Below are 26,056 nucleotides of genomic sequence, written 5' to 3' on the forward strand. Positions count from 1 at the left end.
TTGATCAATTCATTCAGTGAGTATGGATGGGTAAGCGAGGAATCAGAGCCTTGGGACATCCTTCTGAAATGAAACAACAACAACAAATTCCATTTGTATGGCGCCTTTCATGTTAGGAAGACGTCCCATGGCGCTGGACGGTAAGGGATCCTCACCCAAGCTGGTGGTTGGGATCAGGAGGGATGGAGGGCAGGGAGGGAAGGGGTAGGAGGGTGACCGAAGGCACAATCGAAGAGAAGGGTCTTGAGACAGGTCATGAAGGAGGCAAGGGAGGGGTTGAGGTGGAGGGACTGTGGAATGGAGTTCCAGAGGATGGGGGCAGAGAGGCTGACGGCCCGCCTGCCATTGGTGGGGTGGGCAAGCTGGGGGAAATGAAGCAGGCCGAAGTGGCTTTATAAATGTAATTTTTTGTTGTTCTTCTTAAATATCAGCCAGGATTCCAGAGTAACTTTGCTTTACTCTTTGAAATATTGCCATGAGATCTTACCATCAACATCTACCCTGAATCATCAGAACAGTCTGATTCATAGGACAGCTTTCGCTCTCTTAGTCCTGCAACTGGAGTCCCCAGCCTAGATAATGAGATCATGTCCTGGTGTGGCGCTCATCACATGTTGTACTGGAAGCCAGAGTGCTACAAACTGAGCCAAAGTGATGCGATGCCAAAGTTTTAGGTTCGTTTGGTAACTGAGAACATTCGTTTTGGATGCACATGTAGTATTTCATAATACCTATAAAAGTCTCTGCAGATTTGCTTTCAAATGCATGTTAACCCTTTATGGGCTACAGTAGAATTTCTGTAACACATAAACTTGACTATAAATTGTTTAAAAAGCCCCTTGCCATTCCAGTTTCATCGTTCCTTTAACACTCAGCTTCCTTTAACTACCGATTGTTAATTCTTTCTTCAACAAAAACGTGCTTGAATTCCCAAAGGATCAATAAAATGTTTGGTTTATGACTATAAAATATCTTGGGGGAAGGAAAGGGAGAATATAAATTGACATCAAATCACGATTATCCAATTAGGGTTTAAGTGTGTGCCTGTAACTTCATAGATTTTACAATGAATGCTATCCATTCACCAGTAGGTTAGTTATTACTAGTGTTGTTGGTACAGCAGGTACTTTGTACTTCAGAAGCATCCACCATGTTAACATATGTTAACAGTATCAGCTGTGTGCACTTACTTAAAACTGATCTGCTGGCTTCTCCTAGCAGAGGCACTGCAATTTTTTTTACACACACGCAGAACCATGAGAAAACTTCAAAATATTTTTACAAGTTGCATAAAACCCAGGATAAAAAGCAAAAGCCAGATATTTTAATCCCTATAAATATAAAACACCACAAATAATAGACACCTAATTATTACAAGGTGCAACTTTACTGAACAAACACTGTGTGTAATCTAAACTTCTTGTTTTCCCTTTTCACCGTCCAAAAGCAGACACACAGTGAGTTCTTTTCTCACTGGGTCAAGCCTTAACTTTACTTTGATTTGCATCAGACACCTAGACTCTAAATGATCGCTTATCCTAGGAATGAACAAGAAAACTTTACTTATCTGCACCATTTAAGATGCTAATATATCTTTTTTTTGAAACCCAGATGATGTTTTCAGATGACAAAGGGAAGAAAGAAGCTCTTTATCCTTCGCATCTGACAGATCTCCTCAGATGGTGAAGAAATCAAGTGCATGGGTTTGTCATTATTGCAGGTTGAGCTTTGAGCGCACACCCGGGACCTGTGACCCGCCTGTGATCTCCCTCAGAGCTTTACATGGTGCTCATCGAGAGGCCACAGGGCACTTCTAATCTTTCCTATGAGCAGAGTATTCTGGGCAGACGAATGCCATCCTCTGCTATCTCTTCACCGCTGTGGCCTCCCGGGAACATGAAAGAAAGATCCTGTTGCTGCCATTTCTTCCTTTTGCTGCTTCTATCAGAATCCAGATCATCCTATCAAAACAGAAAGGCGGATATTTTTTTCCCATTCAGACAAAGTCACTCAAGAAATCAGCAGCTCATATTACTTAAGCAAAATGAAAAACAAACTTCTTTCTTGTGGACAGGGATTGTGTTGGTGGAGCACTGCATTGCCAGACTTACCTTCGAGTGAGACATTCAACCTAAGTCCCTTCTGCCCGTTCAGGTGAAAGTTAAAGATCACTACTCGAAAAGAAAAGGGAGTTTCTCCCGGTGTCCTACCCAATAATCCCTAAATAAAATTGGTCACTCACTCCCTGGCTGTTTGTGAGACACTGCTGTGCGTAAATTGACTGCCACGTTTGCCTACAAATGTATTAGACTTTACTACAGAATCCTGTTAAACGCTTTGAGATGTCTCAATGACTTGATATCAAACGCAGGGATTATTATATAAGTGAGGTACTAACACAGGACGGTGAAAAAAAAGGTGTTTTTGCCATTTGAGCAGTATGAAAATGAAACCATTGCACAGTAGCTGGCCATGATCTAGAACAAGTTTGCCTCTGTTTAGCTCTTCATCTCATTGCTTGCAGATATACAATGCTCATGCTCAGAGAGCTGGGGGTGGGGTGGGTGGTAGGAAACAAACTATTTAGCCTATCAATCAAGGACAGATTTGTCATAGGCAATAAAAGGGACAAATGATATGGATGGAGATAAAAGGGGGCTGGAATGACACAATTACAGCCCCATTTACAAAAGTGAATTGGAGTCCCTCCCACTCCTCCTCAGCTTACTTTCATTGTGATAACCTGGAGGTCCTATTTTCACTACAACTTATACTTTTCTAGGAAGTTCAAACAAAATTTCACAATACTCCCTCAAACCTGACTGTAAGAACTATAGCTGTGAAGCCTTGTGATACAATGGCTTGTGTCAAATCCAGTAGATTTTGTAATAAACCAACACAAGTATCTGATGCTGTTTCTTGACCCAGAGCCTGGTTCAGGGCAATGGTGTTATATAAAGAAATTGAATTTACCATTGTATCGAATGATCTGGACTGTAAAGAGGAGGGAAAGAAATTCCCGAGGCTACCTCTGTTGAAAATACAGTAGAATGTGCTGCAACACTGAACTCTACATGCGAGATAAAACAGGGGTTAACTTCAAGGTCAAATAGGACAGCGAAGAAAATGTCAAAAGAGAGTTAGAAATTAGGTCAGGAAGTATCTCTTCACACAGAGTACCTTATAAGATCTCCTGCCCACTAAAAGAATAGATGGCTGTGTCTTGCTATTAGTCACTTAGATAGACCTCTGCTTTTTTCCAACCAGTGCTGGATGTTGTCTGGAATCCATATAGAGCATAACAGCCAAAATATCCCTTGAGATCTGTGGGCTATAAAACATCTAGGTGTACGTTTTGCAAGCTTCCCGTCAAGAACCCAAGAAAAGCTCTAATCCGTAAATTCATCAGGTTGCCTTATTTGTCAGATGGATGATCTGGTTTAAAGTTTGTCTCAGCCATTAACATAAACTACCAACCCAACAAAACCTTCTCAGAATATCCTAAGCAGATCTGAAACTTCTTGTTTCATGTTAGCTTCAAGAGTCTAATATGCCATTAATAGACACCAGATTACAATCACAACTAGGCCACTGGTTTAAACATTGAAATCTGTATGCAGTGAGTGAGTGAGTGAGTGAGTGAGTGAGTGAGTGAGTGAGTGAGTGAGTGAGTCAGTGAGTCAGTGAGTCAGTGAGTCAGTGAGTCAGTGAGTCACTGAGTCAGTGAGTCAGTGAGTCAGTGAGTGAGAAAGCCAAACCCAAAGCTAACCCAAAATCAGTTTTGGAAAGTTAAAAGTTACCACTAAGATTGAGACAAGAGCCTTTGACTTGGTCAGTAGTTATCTTTAGAACAATAGCAATTCGGTACTTATTTTAGAAATCAGGGCATCTCTTTGGAACTTACAAGATACTCTATTGTTTCACCCGGTGAGGTTACAGTCCCGCTAAATTGGAAGCTTTCGCCATATGGTCCGCACAAGAAGATGCAATGGCTGTTTGTGGACAGAAGGCAAAATCTGGAAAGGCAAACTCAGAGAGTGCGCCACATCTGCAAAAGGCTTCAGGGTTTCCGTGGAAACAGCATGAAGGCATCTGACAGCCTGTGGCCCGTGCTTGTCAGTCTGATGCTGTGATTAATGGAAGCACTGTGCAAAGCGAGGTCCAGGATCCCAGATGAGGCTTTACTGCCATTTAGGCCCTGCCCTGGGGTCAACGATGGATCAAATAGGAACTTTCTTTGAGCAGTATGGGTGGAATGCGTGGTGTCAAGGGAATTTGAATGGAAATCACAGGTGGTGGCATTTGCCTCATAGAACTCCTGCATTCACATTTGCCATGTCGGTCTGGCGAGCATTTGTGCTGATAACCTGTTTTTGTTTTCCTCTGTGTTATTCAAACAGCTGTTTTGTTTGGTTCCTGCTAAGAAAACAGCAACAGCAGTGGCCTGGGACACCTTAAAAGGGGTCACTGGTAAGGAGTGAAGAAGGGAGAGCAGAGCTTTACAGATGGAGTGATAGAAAGAAAAGCAGGACATGGCAGGGAGAGCAAAGATCATCGGTGTTGTTATTTTAAAGTCCACGAAGATGAGGATAGCATCTGGCCACAGAAAACATATTCTGTTTGCTCAGTGTATTCAACCACTGATAAAAGTTCCTTCTAAAAATGACCATTTCAAAGGGTTTTGATCAGATCAAAAAAAACTTGTCTTGAAAAGTGTGGATTTCACCCTCAAAATATAGAGTCAATTCACTTTCCAGTATATTCTGTAAAGCACTTTGGGAGGACTCAAAGGTGTGATAAGGTGCAATATCAAATGCAAGAATTATTATTATTATTTAACGCCAATCAGTGTTTTCACACCTTGCTCCTTTCAATAACTGCTGCAACAAAACAATAACAAATTATAGTCTTTATAGAGCCTTTCACATCAGAAGGACATCCTAAGGCGCAAGATTTGAGATCTGTTCCTTTGATTTTTCTGTCCTTATCCTATCTTTCTTCTCACTGTTGCTGAGCCACCCCAAGACTCCAGCACTGCGCTCTGAGGGCTTTTTTTAAAAAAGATATATTTATTTATGAATCTAATATTTGCTGCAACAGAAACCCCAAGCAAACACAACATCTCCTGTTCCATTTTTCCCTTTTCTCCCGATACAAAAACATTCTGTTCTTTACATTACATTCCTTCACCGCACAAAGGTTTTGTACACGTGTTTTTTTTGGGGGGGACGCTCCCTTTAAATCGCTCCTATGTGCACCACGTCCATGTTTGCGCCCCACACACCCTGATAAGGTGCACTTGCCGCACTTTCGGAAAGCGCCCAGACATACACTGTACGCACACGTGTTTACCCTAGATATATTTTCGGGACGATCTTTGGTTATATCTCGAGCGTCCTTCTGTACCCTTATATTTATTTCAGTCATTTTTGGGTGCGCTCCTGGGCTACCCGGTGGATACGCCCTGAGAGGTTTGAGCAGGAGCAGCTCCTGCCAGGGTCGGGTTACATCTGACCTTTGCCGAGGTTGAGTCGAGCTTTAGCATGTCCCTCAGTATATAGTCTCTGATCCTAGTGTACGCAAGCCTGAGGCAGGCCCTACACAGTCCCCTCATTCTGCCAGAAGAACACCTGGTTTCGGGAGTGCCAGTTTATGATCCTCCAGGCTCACTCAACAACATCAACAACAAAATTACATTTATAGAGAGCCTTTCACGTCGGGAGGACGTCCCAAGACGCTGGACAGTCAGGGGTCAGGACCCGAGCGTGGGGGAGGGGTGGGGTAGGGATGAGGGAAGGCAGAGAGGTGGGAGGGCGACTGAAGGTACGATCGAAGAGGAGGGTCTTGAGACCGGCCTTGAAGGAGGCAAGGGAGGAAGTGAGGTGAAGGGACTGTGGGATGGAGTTCCAGAGTGTAGGGGCAGAGAGGCTGAAAACCCAGCCACTCAATGTGGGTTTCACTGTGAGTGCCCCGGAAGAGGCCGTACAGCACTGAGTGCCATGATAGCAAGTCCCAGGGATGAACCGCAAGAGAATCCATTCCATCTTTTTCCAAACCGCCTTTGCCAAACAACACTCCAGGAAGAAGTGGTCCATGGTCTCCTGGCCTCTGCAGCTAGCCTGAGGGTATAGCACTGACTGCACTAGACCTTAACCATGCCCAGAGGTGGAAGGCTCCTTTTATCATCAGCCAGGCCATGTCCTGATGGTTGTTGTATGCCTCCAGCAGGTCCAGGCCCACCACGTCACACAGAGCTGAGTAGAGCTCCACCGGGAGACTGCTGGCTCAAGGAGCTTTATTGGTCTAGAGGGCTTTGATGGCCCTGGTCAGTTCATCTAGAGAGAGAGGCCTGTCTAAGTGCTCCTGGCCACAAGGCCTTTCCAGAGGAAGAGGAAATCGATTCACGAATGGATCGATCCATTTGTGTTGGAGTAGGTGCACTGTACCTGGGTCCCCTTTGCAGTGGCTCTAAAGATATTACTCAATTTGGCATCCTTCCCCACATTCCAGAGGAGCTTGGATGTGACGTCCAGCTCCGCATTGGACTTAGTGGATCGTCTGTTTGCTTCTACAACAACAACAGCAAGAAGATTACATTTGTATTGCGCCTATCATGTCAGGAGGATGTCCCAAGGCGCCGGACAGAGTACAGCATTTCAGACCTGAGCTGGGGTTGGGGGGGGTAAGGGAGGGGAGGGGAAGAGGGGTGGCTGATGGCATGGTCAAAGAGGAGGGTCTTGAGGCGGGACTTGAAGGAGGCTAAGGAGGGGGCGAGGAGGAGTGACTGGGGAATAGAATTCCAGAGGTTGGGGGCAGAGTGGCTGAAGGCTCTCCTGCCAATGGTGGGGCGGGTGGGTCGGGGGACGTGGAGCAGGCCAGAACCGGCTGAGCGGAGGGAACAGGCAGGTTGATAGGGGGTTAGGAGGTCGCAGAGGTTGGGTGGGGCGTGGCCATGGAGGACTTTGTATGTGAGGACCAGGATCTTGAACTGGATCCTCTGAAGGATAGAGAGCCAGTGGAGTCGGGCAAGAATGGGGGAGACGGGGTCATGGAGTTTGGTGCGGGAGAGGACACGGGCTGCAGAGTTCTGGATTATCTGCAGCCTGTGGAGGGAAGACACGTAGAAGGCCGACAAGCAGGACATTTGCATAGTCGAGCCTGGATGCAATTGAAATCTAGGATGCAATTGAAATCCCCTCCCAGGATGACTGACATGGACGTGACCAACAGCGGTGGGAGTAGCTGGAACAGGACCTGGCGAGCTAACCTGTCTGAAGGCGATAATATTATTATTATTATTATATTATTACAATGTACACATTGATCAGTCTGAGAGGAGGATCTCTGTACATTACGTCTACCACTAGGAGTCTTCCCCCCACCACTTCCCTGAGTTCAATGATGGTGACGTTTCCCCCCCTCCCCCGCAGAAGTACGGCCACCCCAGAGCTGTGGTGGTCGGTTTCCCCAGAGCCCGTGAGCAGTGTGGGGCAACACATGTTCCTAGCCAAATCAAAGCATTACTTTGCTGAAGGTGACGCCATTACTTCAGCAAGTGAAGATATTTTGCAGTGAATCCTGTGAAGCACTTTCAAAAGTCCTTCTTTGTAAAAGGTGCTATATCCGATGCAAGGATTGTTATTATCATTATTATTATTGTTGTTGCTATGACCAGGATGCAAAAATCCTGTCCTCAAATGAAGCCATAAATTTGTCATTTTTTTTCAGCCTTAAAAAAGTTGCCTTCGAAATTACGATTGTGCAGAATTTTGGATGATCCCCAAGGACGACACGTTAGGTGGAGTCGCATCAAGGTATAAAGGCAGAAGAGTCAGAACCAATAATAGCAAGGTGGGGATTTTTTTTCAAGGAGATTGGATGAACAAATTTATAGAATGCTCAACACAGACAAGTAGAATGTCTGAGCAAGAGGTCTCTCTCTCCTCCTACCCTCCCATTTCCTGCACCCCCCAACACCCCACTCACATACACCACACACACACATTGAGGATAGACAAACTGAATTAAAGTTCAGTTCAAGCTCTCTCTGGCGGATTAAAAACTACCACAAGATCTACCAGCTTTCCATTTCTGATCAATTCCGCATTTACACCTATAACAATTAACACCGCCAAACAAATACACCCAGTTTAGCAAATATTACAAACCGTTTTCATGCAAAGTACATGTTCACCGAAGCATAAATATTATCTTGCTAAACCTGAAACCATTATTCTCAGCAGTGAGCAGCAATTTGTCTCTATACGGCAGCAAAGTGCTCCCTGAAGACCCCAACTAGCACATCAGCATTAGTTTAATGGAAAAATAAGCACTTCTACTGGCATACGATCGGAATTTAGAGCTCTCCAAGTGAGACTCTCAAGTGTCTAAAGCCTTAGAGGGTTGGTTTCTCCCACTGTCTTTCAGCTGAGTGCACGCTAATTCAGTCATAAATTTAACCGGGAGATAAGATCAGTGCCAAAGGGTGGGGAACACTAGTAGCATTGCACCACCACCAGCACCTTGGCGACCCATCCTTCATCAATCATTCTCCTAGGCTATGAGGAGGCAGTCTGATGTGAAGACGCTTGCTCAGACCGGCAAATGATGACCTGTCGGGAATCGCTTTTTCGGATTTTGAGGGACACAGATCATTCTAAAAATTTGGCTCCAGAGATGACTCTCCCTCAGTTTTAGTCAGTGATAATCAGGATGCCGATAGCATGTGGAGAATTGACTCTTTTAAGATCAAAATCTAGGCTACGTCCAAAGAGTTGCTGAAGTCCATGAATCAGAGAGGGAAATGTGCCCAAAACCTCCCCTAGTACACCCAAGGCCGTGCCATTAATAGAACTAGTTTGACATGAAACTTTATAAACTTAGCAACCTACCCTCACCAGACTAATGTCAAATTCCATGTTTTAAGGTCAAAACAAAACAGCACAGCCAAGTCTAATGAATGCATTTTTGCAATTACAGATTTTATTGTCATTGGCATCTGTAATATTCCTAACAGAATAGACTTTTGCAAGCTATTAGTTCAACATTGTTTTTTAAATCTCTGGTTGTTTTTTTAAGTAAGACCAAAAAGATATGCTGGAACTGAACTGAATAAATAACAGCCCAGTTTACATCATGGACTTGAAGCAATTTTCCTTTGTCAATTTCACTCCCATCACACACACTGATTTTGAAACTGTTGTGAGGATACTTATCATGCTTTTCATGATAAAGCTCCACTCTTCCTAACTATCGTTCGGGCACATCTTAATTATTGTGGTAGCATTGAAACCTCAGAATGCCAAGCAGCGTAGCCACATAATGATTGGCAATTGTCATACCAAAGAGTTAGCAAACCACATAATGGCTGACATGTCAGAGAGAAGCAGTGTCATGTGGGTTTGTCAATCCAGCCTCATAAAAAAACTGTCTAGTCTCGACTTTGAGTTAAACACAAATGTATTGTTCTCCTTTAGCTTTACCATACATCAAAACGCTTTAAAAGATTCTCATAAAGCAACACCATACACACCATGCTTCACCACGGAACATAACAAATAATGTTGAGGACATTCTTTTCATCACCTCAGAAGGATCGGAAGGGGGTAAAAGTTTTTATACAGGAAAAACATATGCTTCATAATTTGCCTGGAAATATACGTCGCTGCACTTCACAGTAAAATCCTGCAGAGTGCTGAGAGACATCTCGACATGGTGATAAGGCAGTGTATCAAATGCAAGCATTATTATTAAGGATTGTTATAATACTTTTATCGTAAACAGATTGCCATGCCTTTTTCAAAATTGTTCAACAACTATTACACTAAGTGATATTAATTCAAACAAAGAATGAGATAATCTTAATGCCGAATCAAATATTCTACAACGTACTAAAAATGGGTTATTTGCATAATTACTGAATTAAAGGTTAAGTGGCCAAATCAACACCTGCTTAAAGTGGTTCCAAAATCAACATTTTAAGCAAGAAAATAAAACGTTTGTGCTATTTCTTAACCCATTCTTTGTTTAATTAACACAAGGAACAACAAAAATAACTTGTATTTATAAAGTACACCTCACGCAGGGTAGCGTCCCAGAGCACTTTGGTTAAGCTTAAAGAACTTGGGTTAAGATAACTACAAATTGTATCCCAATTTTTAAAATCTACATTAGAGGTTTCAGTTTACTGGGATTTTTATTCAGATGGGTTTTAAACTGTAATTTCAAATTGAGAGACCATGAAAAATTGATTCTCACTGCAAATTCCCATAATTTGCTGAGACATCTTGATGAGGTGGGGGGAGTCCTGTAGCTCAGTGGTAAGAGCACTCGCTTTGCAAGTGAGAGACCTGAGTTCAATTCCAGGCAGAGGGCGAAACCTTGGGCAAGTTTCCTTACTCCACACAGAGCCTAATAATCCCTCCAAAACCAAAAACAATAATAAATTGGTCATTTTCAATCTACGACTGTTTGTGGGACATTGCTGTGCGCAATTGGCTGCCGCGTTCGCCCACAAATATACAGTCAATTCACTTTACAGTGTGTTCTGTGAAGTGCTTTGGGACGTCCTCCCGATGTGAAAAGCGCTATTTCAAATGCAAGGATTATTGTTATTATTATTATTATTAGGTGATACGGTGCTGTATCAAATGCAAGAGTTATTATTAAGGATTGTTATAATACTTTTAACATAAACAGATTGCCATGCCTTTTTTCGCCCATAATATATACAGTCAATGCACTTTACAGTACATTTTATGAAGCACGTTGAGACATCTTGACATGATAAGGCATTATATCCAATTCCACGTTTATTATTATCATAGGGGTATGTGGAGCTAATTCTCAAATAAAATCTATAAGCTTGATTCCCACCTCTCACTCAGTCCCCAAATATTCTGCTTCAAGGAACTAATTAAGCCAGGTGTGCTGTTGTCACCTGCAGAACAGGAATTGAAAGAATATCGCCAGCCAGAATTTCTGACCTCTGAGAAATGATTGATGTAAAGAAATCACTAGCTCAGCAATGTGTATTTCACACAAAGGGTGGAACACGTTGCTACAAGTGGATGTTGAAGGCAAGTCAACAATGGCATTCAGAAGAGAATTAGATAAACACTTGAAGAATGAAGCTGTGAAAAGGGTCTAAGGAAAGAGCATGGAAATGAGAGTAGATTACCTATGGGGGAGCTACTACAGTACAGCCATGATGACCTGTACGGCCTATTTATGTACTGAAATTACTTTAAAGTTCTGCGGGTTTTTTGGTCAGCTGGGTATCTGACAAATATGGAAACTCATCACCATGCTTAAGAGTATCCAACTAGACTGAGAGTTCCACATATGCATGCCACCAACACAAGGAAATTTCCCTTGTCTGGAATGGAATGAACACTCTCTCCATGGAGGGACAGCCCCTTTCTTACCAAAATCTGAAGCGTGTTCATGGATCATCTTTATGGTTCAACATCTAATAGTAGTTTGTTTGCATTCTATTTTGGGGGTAAACGTTAAAACTTCAATCTTCAGCTAATTTAATGCTTCATAATTAATATTCTCTCTTTCATGGGATAACATCAACTTTTGAATGTAATATGCATTTTTTTTTAAAAAAAAGGTTAGAAGGATCTATAATTATAAGTCCAGGAATATTGTTAGATTTGCACAAAAAAATTAAAAGCATTTTTTGAAGAAAACCAGCATTGTTTATTACTCATAGTTAGTTAATGTTCCTTTTCTGCGACCCTGAAAACATTATCTGTGAAGACGTTAACAAGACAAAGTAAGTGCGAAAAAATGCAAGACACCATTGCATGTCAATTCCTAGTCAAGGTGTCATCTTTTAAGATAAATGTGTTAGGGGATTATTCATTAGGTTATAACCAGCAAACGTGCTTAACTTTGAGACTGGAGGCATCTTGCATCTATTGATCAACGTGACTGACAATGCTTAATTATGCACCTCTTTAGGCTATTTGATACAGGCCGTCTCTCGTAATGAAGATGATAATCACTATATGTCTCCAAAGGCATGAGGTTCATGAAGTTCGGTGGGGTAGGAAGAGCTGATAACTGGGCGGGGTGGTGGGGGGTTGTAGGGGGAGGGGGAGGAGAAATTCCACCTGGATTTGGATTAACTCTATTTTCTTAGCTTTTCAGAATATACAGAAATTGGCAAATTGTTGAAATCAGTCTTATCTTTCAAGCCCATTTTCTGTTCTTAAAAGGACACTTCTGTTCTTAAAAGGACCCTTTGGAAAATAGATTGATTATGTGAGTATTCTGGAAGGATGAGATCAAATGGGACAAAGGATCTTCTTCATCTTAAGCAATCTTGTGAGAACTCATGGAAAAATGTTTTTTGAATTATACCGTGCGACAAATGAAACAGAAACTATTTACTTCCCAAGAGCAGCAAACTCAATAAAGAGGCCAGTAAGCGAGTAAGCCCCCACTAGCAATAAATCCATCGTTCTGATATTCTATTATTTTAATCCTGGGGCAGTGAACAGAGGAATGCCAGGCCTGGGAAGTCACAAAGCACAGGCCAGGATAATAAAAATGTTACTTAAACACATGCGAGGCTAAAGTCACCCGTTTTGTTTTTCAAAAATTATTAATTTTATTGTCAAGTTGACCATAAAGAATAGAACAGTAAAATACACACATGAGATGAGTTATATGAGCTGCACAGTATCATTGGGCTTTGCCAACCAAAAACCTTAGCAAAATGGGAACAGCAACAGCATCCATTAAAGTCTAAGCTGTAAATATGACAGTAGTTAGTAGGCACAAATAGTGGAGGTGCACATACCATTGGGATCTGGGTAGCTTGTGGTGTGTAGTAATAATAAACGTACAGTGTTAAAGTAGTGTGCATAATTAAACTGTTCCATCTAAGAGTTCCAGATAAGTTAACCGCGTTACTTGGTGGGAAAGCGAGTGAACAATTTTCTATGGTCAGATGGCAGACGCATTCTGTCGCCAGGCCTGGGAAAAAGAAAATAGCCATTATGGCTTTCTTTTGTGAGACGTGATCCCAACAAGCACCGTTTACAGCACCTGACTCGGGGAACTCTGCTCATTTCACACCAGTGCGCTCAGAAAAAGCCATCAATCAACACAGCAGCCAGCGAGGCAAAGGAGAGTAAACTAGAAAAGGACCTGGGATCAGGTTTTGTTTGACGTAGAGGACAGGAAGTATCAAATACTACACATTCATGCAATAAATAAAACACTGAACTGTGAAGAATTTCTCTGCCTCCTAAGCAGTCTTGTTTCCTTATTTCATATTTTACACGGCGTAATTTCATACCCTTGATTTTAATTGAAGATGAAATGTTTGGATAAACGCATTACAGACACTAAGGCAATCATTGATTAAGGATGGCAGGGTTTAATTGTATAACAGCGATGAGATAGCCAGGAAGTGCTTCATTGTTGAACAGCAGCGAGCCAGCCAGTAAATGCTATTTAAAAGGAAAAATAAACTGCACTAAGGAAAGGAATTGCAGGCCTTCACCAAGCAATCAAATAATTTATATCAGCGCTCCCTTAAATGTAATTTTAATAGTTAAATTGAAATTTCTGTAGTCAACCAGATGAAGCAAAATGTATTCTATTCATCGGGACTGTAGTGACAAGGCTTTAATTGGTTTATCTAACATGATTCCAACAGCTAATTTCATTACATGAATTGAAGAAAATTAATATTTGATAGCTATGCTCCCCTTTTCTTCCCTTTCTGTCATTATGACTCGCCTCTTGCCCTTCAACCACTGAAACCGGATGAATAATTGAAAACAAATCTTCTATCGTCGCGATAGATCCAGAAAGGGAGGGGGAAGGGAGGAAAGGTTTATCTGCAAGGATATCTGTGCAGTCATCACACTCTGATCTGTTCTCTCCTGTGTAATGAATGAAAGAGAAACTCTAATTTCTGCTGTTACACAGGATACTGCATTGCAGTTTCAAATTGATGGAATGAATTCTGTTTTTGTCGATGTCAACTTTATTTTTGATTTCAAGCACAAATACCCATTCGTGCTCTGTTCTGCATGTGTAGTTTTCATAAGACTTAAGGCCATTCTTTTACCAAATCTGCCACATTGTTATTCTTATTCCCACTTATTGAGTTAGCATTGAAGTCCTAAATGTAAAAACCTCTCCAAAAAGGAAATCTAGTTCAAAAATTGACCCAGCATGTCAAAGTGTGATTAGATGCATTTCCCTTTTTGCACTATATTTGTGCCGTTTTAGTTTGTTTTTATGCAAGAAGCTCATTGTTGAAAATCGCCCAAATTTATCCTTAGTCTTCATTTATTCACTCAGCCTTCTTGGGCATTGAATTTCTACTCTTCCTCCAATTCTTTTCCTACTTAAGCCATTCCTCTGCTGAAGCTGTCGGGTATAATTTCACGGGTAGCAGTTGCCCTCAACTACCCCTCAGGATTTACTGTAAAGTGTAGTCTTTTCTCCCCCACTTCAAGCCATAACCTGCTCTGCCTTCTCTCTCCTCCGTAACATTGCCCGATTCCACCACTATCTCATCCCTCAGGCCGCTGAAACTCTTGTTGATGCCTTCATCACCTCCAGGCTCGACTATGCAAACGCTCTGCTTGTCGGCCTTCCCAACTCCTCCCTCCACAGGCTGCAGATAATCCAGAACTCTGCAGCCCGTGTTCTCTCCGCCATCTCGCCTGACTCCACTGGCTCCCTATCCTTCAGAGGATCCAGTTCAAGATCCTGGTTCTCTCATACAAAGCCCTCCATGGCCTCGCTCCACCCAACCTCTGCGATCTCCTAACCCCTACCAACCTGCCCATTCCCTCCGCTCAGCCGGCTCTGGCCTGCTCCATGTCCCCTGACCCACCCGCCCCACCATTGGCAGGAGAGCCTTCAGCCACTCTGCCCCCAACTTCTGGAATTCCATCATTCCCCCAGTCACTCCGCCTCGCCCCCTCCTTAGCCTCCTTCAAGTCCCGCCTCAAGACACTCCTCTTCAACCATGGTATCGGCCACCCCCCTTCCCCTCCCCTCCCTTACACCCCCAACCCCAGCTCAGGTCTAAAGTGCTGTATTCTGTCCAGCACTTTGGGACGTCCTCTCGACATGAAAGGCGCTATACAAATGTTGTTGTCGTTGTTGTTGTTTAAATAGATTAGACTTGCATGAATTAGAACCAGCTCAAAGTGTCTGCTCAAGAACCTTTCCTCAAAAAAAACACAAAGTCAATGCACATGCTTCAGAGCAATTCTATCATGTAAACAAGACAACCTCATATGCTGAATTGGAAACAGAAAACTGAGTGAGTATCAAGTGGCGTTGTATAACTGAGTACTGCATGAGTGGGCCATGAATCAAATGCTGGTTCGAATGATGTTCCTATTCTGTCTCTCTGAAGCCAGGACTTTTATTACACCTCTGCCAACATTCTCTGTATCGCAATCACAGTTCTGGTTTTATAGCAAGAACACCCCATAAACAAGCAATTAAGTGACTTTGGAAAATTGCAACTATATAATTTTGACCTGATTTGTTGGCAGTCCTTGCACCTCCATTTCATAAGCATTGTCTGGTGCCAACCATTATTCAGTGTGGCTTGCCATTTAAACCACAAGCAACACATTCATTTTCATGCCACATCTAAATAAAATGGTCTTCCTACATGACTGGTTAACTTTCCCTTATACATCAGTCAGCAGCAGGTCAGACTCCTGGCAAAAGGCTAATATTATTTCCAAATCAATGAATGACTGCTAGTAGGTAAGTGGAGAACATCCTCTTTAAAACGTGCTTGTGTTCTGTAAATGAAGCGATAAAAAAGCAATTGGTGTCAGGAGCTCAATATTGGTAGAGTGTTTCTGGGTATCAAATACACATTGTTTGGGGTATGGGGTTTCTTTAAAGGGATGTTGCCTTCAAGGAAAAGTCTTAGCCAATTTTCTTTTGCGTCGGGAGGGAATCATGTGTTTGTCAACGCATTTTTTATGACGATGGTGCATCTTTTGAGGGACCCTATGCTATTAGATGCCGTCATAATTGTCGGCATGGCCAGTTGGTAGTATTCTTGCCTATGGGTCAATAGATTGTGGGTTCAAGGCACAGGGAAAGGGACTTTGAGCTCCAAGTTCTAGACTGCCACTCCATTGCTGTCCAATGTTGAGGGAGGTGCCATCCCTCTAATGAGACCTTAAGCTGAGGTCCCATCTGCCGGTTCAGGTGGATATTAAAGATCCCATGGCACTATTTGAAAATCGTTTTATCCTGGTCACAATCATGGAGATAATTTAGTTGGTCACCGCCTGACTAGTTGTGCAGTGTTGCTGTGTGCAAATTGACTGACCCATTTGCCTACAGTTACAGTCACTACACTTAACAGTTTCTTCCGTAAAGTAATTTGTAGTGTTTCAGCATTGTAGGTGCTATTAGCAAATGCAAGGATTTTTAGCATTCACTTTTAGACGTCATGTTTGGTGTCATCTGTGCCAAAATAATAAACCTAGTTTCTTGTTCGCTATAGCTTCTCCCTGCCCACTTTGAGGGTATATTTTTCCCAACTCAATCCACTCCTCAACCTATTTTAAGACACTGCTGCTCTGAGTAACTCACTAGGACACATCCAAGATGACTAATCCCCAAATGTTCCACCTCCCGGCAAGGATGCATTTTTCCTCCATCAGTGTTTCCGAGATGCTTCAGTGAGATGAGATCATTGCGTGGGTGGACTGGTGCCTCTATTACATTAGATAGATTATGCCTACAGCAATGCACTGTTGTACCAGTTACTGTTACAACATAAATGCAGGCTGATTCAGGTAGAAACCAACATTGAAAGTCAAACCAGTGAATTTTATACTTTCTACTGTTTGAACTTCCTGCTATTCCTAATCAATGAGGAAAATATTCAATCCACGACTGTTTGTGGGACACTGCTGTGCACAATTGGCTGCCCCGTTTCGCCTACAAATTATACAGCCAATTCACTTTCAATATATTCTGTGAAGCGCTTTGAAACGTCTCGAAGACATGATAAGGCACTATATCAAATGCAAATGCAAGAATTATTATTATATTCATCGAGCTGTTTCGGTGAAGTATAGTTTGAACCGGATAAAAACATTGTCCAATTCTATTCCAAGAAGTGGGCAGGATTCCAGGATGCAAGACAAAACTGTCACTTACAGATTGTGTGGAGAAGTGTCGTTTGGTAAAACATCCCATCAAAACGCATTAAGTGTGTGATGGTCTCTTAGCACACTTCCAACACTAAAGGATGTCAGTTTGATTAGCGTCAGTAGCTGTTTTCTGAATGGGAATCCACTTCAGAACACCAAGGAGCACATCACAGTGTCAACAGCATCAATACAGACTGACGGCAGATTGACTCCCAGTAAACTGTGAGGCCAGGAGCTCCTCAGGCAGGGCACACAGGCATTTACAAATGGACTGAAACCAAAAGGTCAACTCAAGAGCTGCTGCTACACTGGAGGTGCTGGGATGGGTGTGAGGTGGGGGGCAGAAATCAGTGGGAAATGTCGACACCAGAAGTCTCCGCTGACAGAGGTTACTTGTTAAAAGGATTTTCTTTTTAAATCACAACCTTTAACTGGTTCATTCAAAGTGGTGGCTATTCCGCGTGGCACCCTGACTGAGATCTGGCGAAACCCGTCAGCCAAACGGCCTGCAGTATGCAGCAAAGTGCAGTATCGATCTCAGCCACAAGTGAAACTTAATCCCTGTAAAGGGAGTCCTGACTTGTAGTAATAAAAGAAGCCTTCATTCTAGTTCTGTTATTTCTTAAAGGGGAAATGCACTCTAATGATCCCTCGCGAAAAAAAATCCCGAGGCTATGTGCGAGATGCTAGTTGCGGTTGTCTATCAACCCAACGCTGTGCATTAGACTCTAAATCTGGTGGTGAGTGTTTCCTTCAGAATGAGATTGATCCCCAATTAACCCAGTGCTCATTATTTGCTATACTGTGTGAAAGTGCTTCAATAGCAGCCAAAGAGAGTAAGGCTTATGTTTTTATCTGTTAACTAACAGTTTTTTTTTCAAGAATTGCATGAAATTATATTACTTTGGAGATCACTTATTGTCGTCCAACTTATCATATCTAAAATACTGGATCATTTTCTTTCGCTTTCCATATGATATCTCCTGTTATATTTCAGGCCCATTTCATGTCAGGGTTAAAGCACTCCAATTAGTACCAAGTAATTAGAGGTATCCACAGGAGGTGAAGCTCTGGGTGGTCAGTTTTCTCCAAAGAGTGTTGTTTCCCTTTTATATCTTGAGCAGTCAAGTTGAGTTAATTGGACAAGATCATAATACACTTCCATTTTTATTTGGAAACTTATCTGCTTTTAGAGGTAGCGAGAAATGTCAGTGTGACACCAATATTAGGGCATTGGATGTCAGAACTTGAGAAACATCAATTCACTTCAGTTAGTAAACAGGCCAACAAAAGGGATGGGCTGCATTTTACCCTGTCTATGGAACAATAATAGTGTGGACATTTGAAGCATACAATAGATTGCCACCATTATTCTCAAAACTTGTCTCATTACATTGTGACCGACAGAAAATAAGCATTTCAATCAAAATATTATGAACAGCTTTGACATGATGGCTAATGGATCTGTTATTGTGTTTGCGATTTGGCTGAGAAAATTATGGGATTGACTTGTCACACTTCTTCCTTAATGAACGTGGAAAGTAGTCTTGCGTACATTATACCCACACCCAGTGAAAAGCAGCTCAAGACCATAACACGCATTGCAAATGCTACTGGAACATTAAATATGGTTGAATGTTTTAGAAAAAACATATGGTTGAATTGTGTGGGATGAAACTGATTTAACTAACAATTGTCTCATTAGATAGTTTGCTCTGTGACTGATTTTTGAGAAACTGGTCCTACATTGATATGAGGTGATTAGATGAAAAGAAAGGTCTTAAGGTGGCCTTTAAAGGTGGGAAGCAAGAATCCGAGACAGAGGGAATCCAGGATGGAGTTCTCCAGAGTGGTTTGGGATGACTGAAAGCTCTCCCACAATGGTAGACTACGATAGGTGGAGGGACATGAAGTGGCCAGAATTCTTGAGTGGTCAGGTTGGTGAGATTGCACCCTGGGTCCTTACTGTTTTGTGTAGCTCAAGACCATAGCATGCAATCCATGTACTAATCAGCCACTGGGCAAGCTTAACACTATATGCAGAGGTTCAAGGTAACGTTTTATATCAAATAGTACATCATTGCCCCAGGAATTCTTCCTTTCTTTGCTGAATAGTTAAGGGCAAGTTCAACGACGAAACATGTGACGCTATTGTTTTACACTGTATAGTATGCACATTTCCTTGTCAGGAAATATTGGCTTTCAAAATGAAACACAATATTGTTGAGATGCAGTGAATAAAGAATTCAACATTTCGTTTATTACTTTTTGCAACAGAATTCAAGATGAATCTCCTTCATTGCTCATTATTCACCACACCTTACATTTCACATTCCTTCCCCCTAAAAGTGTTCCAGTCATTAGCAGAAAATGTGAACGGATCCAATTACACCACAACCGGCAGATTGATGATCTTGTGTGGTATATAACACATTGTGCAAGTTATTGCCTGACACTGATTATAACTATTTAACCATTATGAAGGCCATCTCAAGCCTAGTCCAACTCAATGTGTTGAAGCTTGTGGTGCTTTTCCATATTGTGTTCACAATTAGAAGCCCTCATTTGAATAGTACCAGCTGAAAATTGAAGAGAGAGAGAAATTGAGACTAAAAAGCGTTTAAAACATCTGGCAAACCCCTCTTGAATTTATTAAACAAATGGCACAAAGCCACTTAAAATAATTTGGTTTGTGAATAATCACCACGTACAATCATACCAAATATAACATTTTATAGCTTATTTCCATCACAGTTCCCACCAATCCCCACCAGACTCTTGAAGGGATGTATCACATTTTCAGATGATACAAAATAAAAAGGACTCTGGAACAACCTATAAAAAAATCCACTATTTAATGTGACTAAACAATTCTCTCTGTAATCTGTGTTATATTTCACTTTTTGTTTTAGTGTCTATTGCTAATTATTTTCTGAAAGGCTATCAAGTTTTGAGATAAAGATCAAGTTCAGTAATGCTGTGTCTACCATGGCTTCCTCTCTCAGTTCCAGCTTGGGGATTCAGTAGTTTTGAATCCAAATATTTGACTTAATCAAAAACGAAGGTTATTGCTGTCATCCTGGGACTCAGTGAAATGGCAACTGCACTATATTCCTATTTTAGCACTACAGTTATCAGATGAATCTATCTGAAAGATGAGATATGTCTGATTTATCTCCCAGATGCTGAAAATGCAGTAAAGAAGAGAAAGCACAGGGGATATTGTATTGAAGTATACAAGGTCTTAAGAGCATAGATAAACTGAACCCTAACAGTATGTTTAACATGGTCAATAAATCTAGAACAAAGGGACAGGGATTCAAATTCAAAAAGGGCTGCAGACATTCAATTCATTTATTTATTTATTTTGCACAGTGCAGTGAGTAAGTGAGATGGACTAACCAGGTATTTAATAGTATATCATGCAAACCCAAAAGAGCTTTGCTTTGACACAACCTACCTGTGAATCAATAGAAAGTGTACTAGGATTCCTTGGGAAGAAATATCAGAAATTAGATCGGAGTGCAAAGCTGGTCTCATCTTAACTCAAAGTAAAACTTCCCATCTCCAGACCTTGTAGTTAACTCTTGGAGGTACTTGGCTTCCGCACGACTTTTCAGATGAAACCATGAACACACTGCTTGTTACTTGTTACCATCTACATCAATTTCCTTAATTTGGGGATATCCATACGAACAGTGCAAATTCAGCTTTTTGGGTCGTCTGGCACACACAGAAACTGATCAACATGATTAAGAGTATCCAAATCAGACTGAGAGTTCCAACATGCTACCTACACAAGGCAATGTCCTTATGTCTGGAATTAAATATTCACTCTGTGAAATATTCACAAACCAAATATTCACACCCTGCTTACCTAATTCTGGAGTGTATAAGTGTATAAGTGTTGGTGAGAGCCAAAGCTTGGAGAGCTCTGAATGTGTATTGAAGTGCTATTGAAATTTAAGCAGCTATGGTGCTATAGATTATTTGTATAACATTGATTTTTATTAAATTGATCAAATAAGTTCTTGTTTTGTTCTGTTGACTTGGATAAGTCTTTCATCCTGGGACCTTCAATGATATAATATGTAATCCTTGGGCAGAGAACATTAATTCTTCATATGAGAACCTATCAGGTGAATCAGAACTACTTACGCATAGAATTTTTTTTGAAGACAACATTCATAGAGAGTGTGCAGCTATTACAGAAGATGTCTTTCATTGTATCTGCATAAATTTTTGTCCCTAAGTTGATTTGTGTAAACATCTACATGGTATGCAGTTTGAACATCTCATATTGACCTATGAGTAAGGACTTTTGGTTCACCCTGTACATCAGACATGCACATACACTTTCACACACACATACTATATATAAAATTTACATATTGGAATGAACGTGTTTCTTTTCGGTGGGTAAGCCACTTGCCAACTTGACATTGCAGATTTCACTCAAAAGAGCAGGTTACAACTCCTGAACAGCTGAACATTTAGTCAACTATTGAAATAGGGTTTCAACTGGGTTGTAGATATTTCTTTTGCAATAACTTGTACTAAATATACATGGTGTTGTTAACTCAGTATGCAGTTGTTTCCTGGGTTACATCTAAGCACATTTGTAAGTCATGCTGAAGGAGAAATCAAAAAGGAGAAGATTGAAATAAAGTATTCTGTCAATCACATATGCAAGCAACCCTATGTGGATGTCTAAAGAGTAAATAATTCTGACAGCCCAGCAGTTTCAGCATTAAATTCCAGGAAAGTGGTGGGTGAATACACCATATGGTGTGGCACTGAGCCATGCCGGTTGTCCCAGGATCCATCCCTCATCTGTGCTGAATTAACTGATCTCAGTTGAGGGAACCTAAAATTGGCCTCAACATCTCTTAACCAATGAGGGTGAAAATTGGCTCAAGCTTTTGCAATCGATCACCAGCCATCAAAGTCTGGTTGTGCACACGTGCAGTGAGATCCTGGCTGCCAAAAAATCCCTTTGCTTTTATGTCCGACCAAATTCTATACTAAATCAATTTGTACAATCTCTAACTTGTTCCCAGCCCTTAGATATGTTTGGTGAAATAACTGGTGCATTTCTGAAGGTGGGTTAAGGAACGCTATTGAGACAAGAAGAGGAGCCTCAGCTCTGCAGCTGCTTGTGTTTTGCACTACCTGCAAATGTATGATTGATGTTGGCTATCATTGCTGCCAAAAGCGAGAAGATGATCAATTCCTCAGAATAAACATCTTTCACCTTGATGCACACAAAAGGTTTAATATTCTTGCTCCGGGCTGTGATTCTGAGTGAATCCAGCTCCTGCAACGTGTGAATCAGATTATATTCACACACCGACTGCCCTGACAGGAAAATATAATTTAATTTAATTTTGACAAAATATTTGAGAATGTATTAAACACAAACTCTGCATTGATGTCACAATTTGCATTGGCTGCAATTGGAGTTGAGCTTCAAAGCAGCTAGAATTTGAGAAATCCTCACAATATGAAAGGCGCTATATAAATATTAATTGTATTATACATTGTATGGTACAGCCGTTTCCTCTTCTCCCAAATTGATCAGGCAACCAACGAAAAATAGAGTGTTTAAACGTCCCCCCAAAAATAAAATTCTGTTCAAAATCTTCATGGGTATTTCTTTTAAGACTTTGCACCCGCCTGCTACTGCTGTGGCAATTTCAATACTACAGTATCTGTATTATTAAAGGCCTTGAGACTTCCTCCCGATGTGAAAGGCACTATATAAATGTAAATTGTTATGTAAATTGTTTTCTATCAGCATGAGAACCAGCAGAAAGACCTGGCAAACACCATTAATGGCGAGTGACTGGCAGTGCTCCATCACTATGGTGGTGGGGTAGAATTAAAATGCAGCAATTCATTGACTAGCTATTATTTATTAGTTCTGCTGTGCTCTGGGAACAAAATCTAAGTTAATTTGTGTCCTTCTTTCATGAAGGTCACACATTTTGTGCTTTCTGCATATAATAATTCAGGAATGATTCTGTTGCTCCTTTGGTGGACAAATGGCATCCGAGAGATAAATTGGAATGTTTCCATTTTACTTGAGCTAAACATCTCACCAAAAATTAAGCCTTTAAGAAGCTTCTTTTGATTACCAGAACATTTCTAACTCAACGTTTTAATATGTAATAATAATACAACTTTGAAATAACTCACAGAAGGGGAAGAGNTTTTTTTGTAACTAAAAAAGATATGTTAACGTTTTGGCAATCTCAGAAAAATGCTTCGAGAGCTGTTGGAATCTGTTTCTAAGGTATCACCAAAACATCAGGAAGGTTAGAGGTCATCTGACAGCAGATTGTATTGCTATTACTCCCCCTATTTTGCAGCCATTCACTCCTCCCCAAACAGGTGAGCAGTAAGAAAAACACATTTGGCAGGAACAATAAAGTGGACAGTATGCCATGAATCCATGGAACAACCAAGACCCATCACTCAATCTCAACATCTTCACAAGGTGCCTGGAGAGAGAGAGGTATGGAGGGGGGGGGGGGGGGGGGGGGTGGTTGGTAGAGAGAGAGAGGGAGAGACCTTTTCATTTCAACAGCTTCCAGAAATGCAGCCTTCATTGATTCAGGTAAATCTCCTCAGCACCACAAAGGGACCTGTCACACTATTCTCTTGGATTGGTCCAATGTCAATATTTTTGCTAGTGGTGTCTAGTTCTTTGCCAACTAATTTCAAGCAAGTAAATAGAGTCACAGCTGCATGAAGATACTTGGCTCGAGTGTTGAAAGTAAGAGTTTGAAGCAATGTAATGTAACGTGTCCAGCCTAGCCCTGTTGCAAGTTTTTTTTTGAATTTTAGAAGAAAGTTAAAAACCTCTTCAACAGTCTATTTATTAGCGTCTGGTGTCATGGATTGGGAGAGGCTGGGTTAGTTGCTACATTCCATTCAGGAGATAGTCAGAGTCAGTCTTTTCCTGACAAGGGTTCAATCCTGGACACCAGGCAAATCTCTTCCTTGGGGGCAATGGTGGAGAGTATCATAACTCCTGTCGTTGGCATCCATATTTGGCTAGAGGTCAGCCTGTCAAGTAGAGTTAGAAATGGGGTCAAAAAATCTGTTACCCATGCAACAGAGTATGAAACAACCGAGTAAAGTTTATGAAACAAGGAGAAAAAGATGACAAAGATGTGGTTCTGATATTTTGATTTTTTTAAATGCACTTTATTAAAGGGACAAATTGTGCTTGACATTAGCACAAAAACAAAAATGTCAAATATTCAACAACAACAACAAATTACATTTCTACAACTTGCATTTATATAGCGCCCTTCACGAGGTGTAGTGTCCCGAAACGCTGGACAGTGGCAGAGTCTGACGCCGAGCCAGGGGTAGAGGGAGGGGGGAGGTGACCATAAGCAGATCAAAAAGGAAAGGTTTCAGGTGGGATTTGAAAAAGGGGAGGGAGAGGTCAAGGTGGAGGGATTGAGGGAGAAAGTTCCAGAGTTTGGGGCCATAATGGCTGAAGGCACGGCCACCGACAGTGGAGCGGAGGGGACGAGGGACAAACAGGAAGACAAGCGGAAGCAGTGGGTGGTGGAGTGAGGGATAAGCAGATCGGATAGATAGGGAGATGCGAGGGCATGAAGGGATTTGGAAAAGGGTAGGAGGATCTTGAAATCGATCCGTTCGGTAATTGAGAGCCAGTGGAGCCTGGCAAGGACTAGTGTGATAGGGGTACAGAGTTTTGTGTGGGCGTGTATGCAGGCAGCCGAGTTTTGGATTAGTTGAATTTTGTATATGATGGAGCTGGGGAGATCAGCGAGGAGCGCATTGGAATAGTCCAGCCGGGAAGTGACAAAGGCGTGGACGAGGGTTTCGGCTGCAACGGTTGTGAGGTATCAAGTGATACTGGGTTGAGAAAATAACTATTCACTTGCAAATCCAGGACAATGTTCCCCAGTCCAGATGTAAAAGAGTTTGGGGATCTATTGACATCAAATAGCATATTACAGTGTTAAGGTGCTTAAATGTGATGCCATTGACACCGTATCACAAAATATTGATCCTATCTTCTCCAGAGACAAGAATCGGTGAGCAGTCTATAAACTGCATGAAGGTTTCAACAACCTGAAGGAGACTCTATTGTAGGTTCGTAAAGGGTCGGAGCCCTGGATCACATGGGCCTGATGCATAACAACAGTTCCTAACATGCAAAAACAAACCAAAAAAAAAAATCTTTTAAATGCACTTTATTAATAGGACAAAATGTGCTTGACATTAGCACAAAAACAAAAATGTTAAATATTCAACAACAAAAAATTACATTTCTACAACAACAACAATAACAACTTGTACTTATCCATGCAGTTCATCCACTGGACCACCTTGAAAGCAAATTTAACAGCAATAAAACAGACCCATTGGTATTAATTTTTTTAAATAAAAAAAATGTCCTTAACAGAAAAACGATCTCAGGCAGGTCTGGAAAAACAGAAGACTCATGGTAAATGAATCTAAACTGTTGATGGAAGGAGAGGAATTGCTAAACAAGTGTGTAATAAATGTAAAACTCTGCTTCCCATCAAAGAAGAACTGGCAAGCGGCCATTCCTCACCTAGTGAGCTACACTACAACACTGGAAAAGATGGTGTCTGTAAAATATCTACAAAGCTAGAGAGAATAAAATAAATAAGCTATTTAAAACTGGAAGTGAACTGTAAATGACCTTTTTTTGCCATTATATTTATATCCCAATAGTTAATCTTTTATAGTTTTAGCGCATCGGCATTGGAGAGTTGATTTGTTTTTATCTGGAAAGTTCGCCTAAGGCTGTATCCATTGGTGGAGCCATGGCATGGGTTCCGGGATTTGCAAACCGGTCACACAGA

The sequence above is a fragment of the Callorhinchus milii genome, unplaced genomic scaffold, assembly GCF_018977255.1.
Source record: "Callorhinchus milii isolate IMCB2004 unplaced genomic scaffold, IMCB_Cmil_1.0 Scaffold12, whole genome shotgun sequence".
NCBI lineage: Eukaryota > Metazoa > Chordata > Chondrichthyes > Chimaeriformes > Callorhinchidae > Callorhinchus > Callorhinchus milii.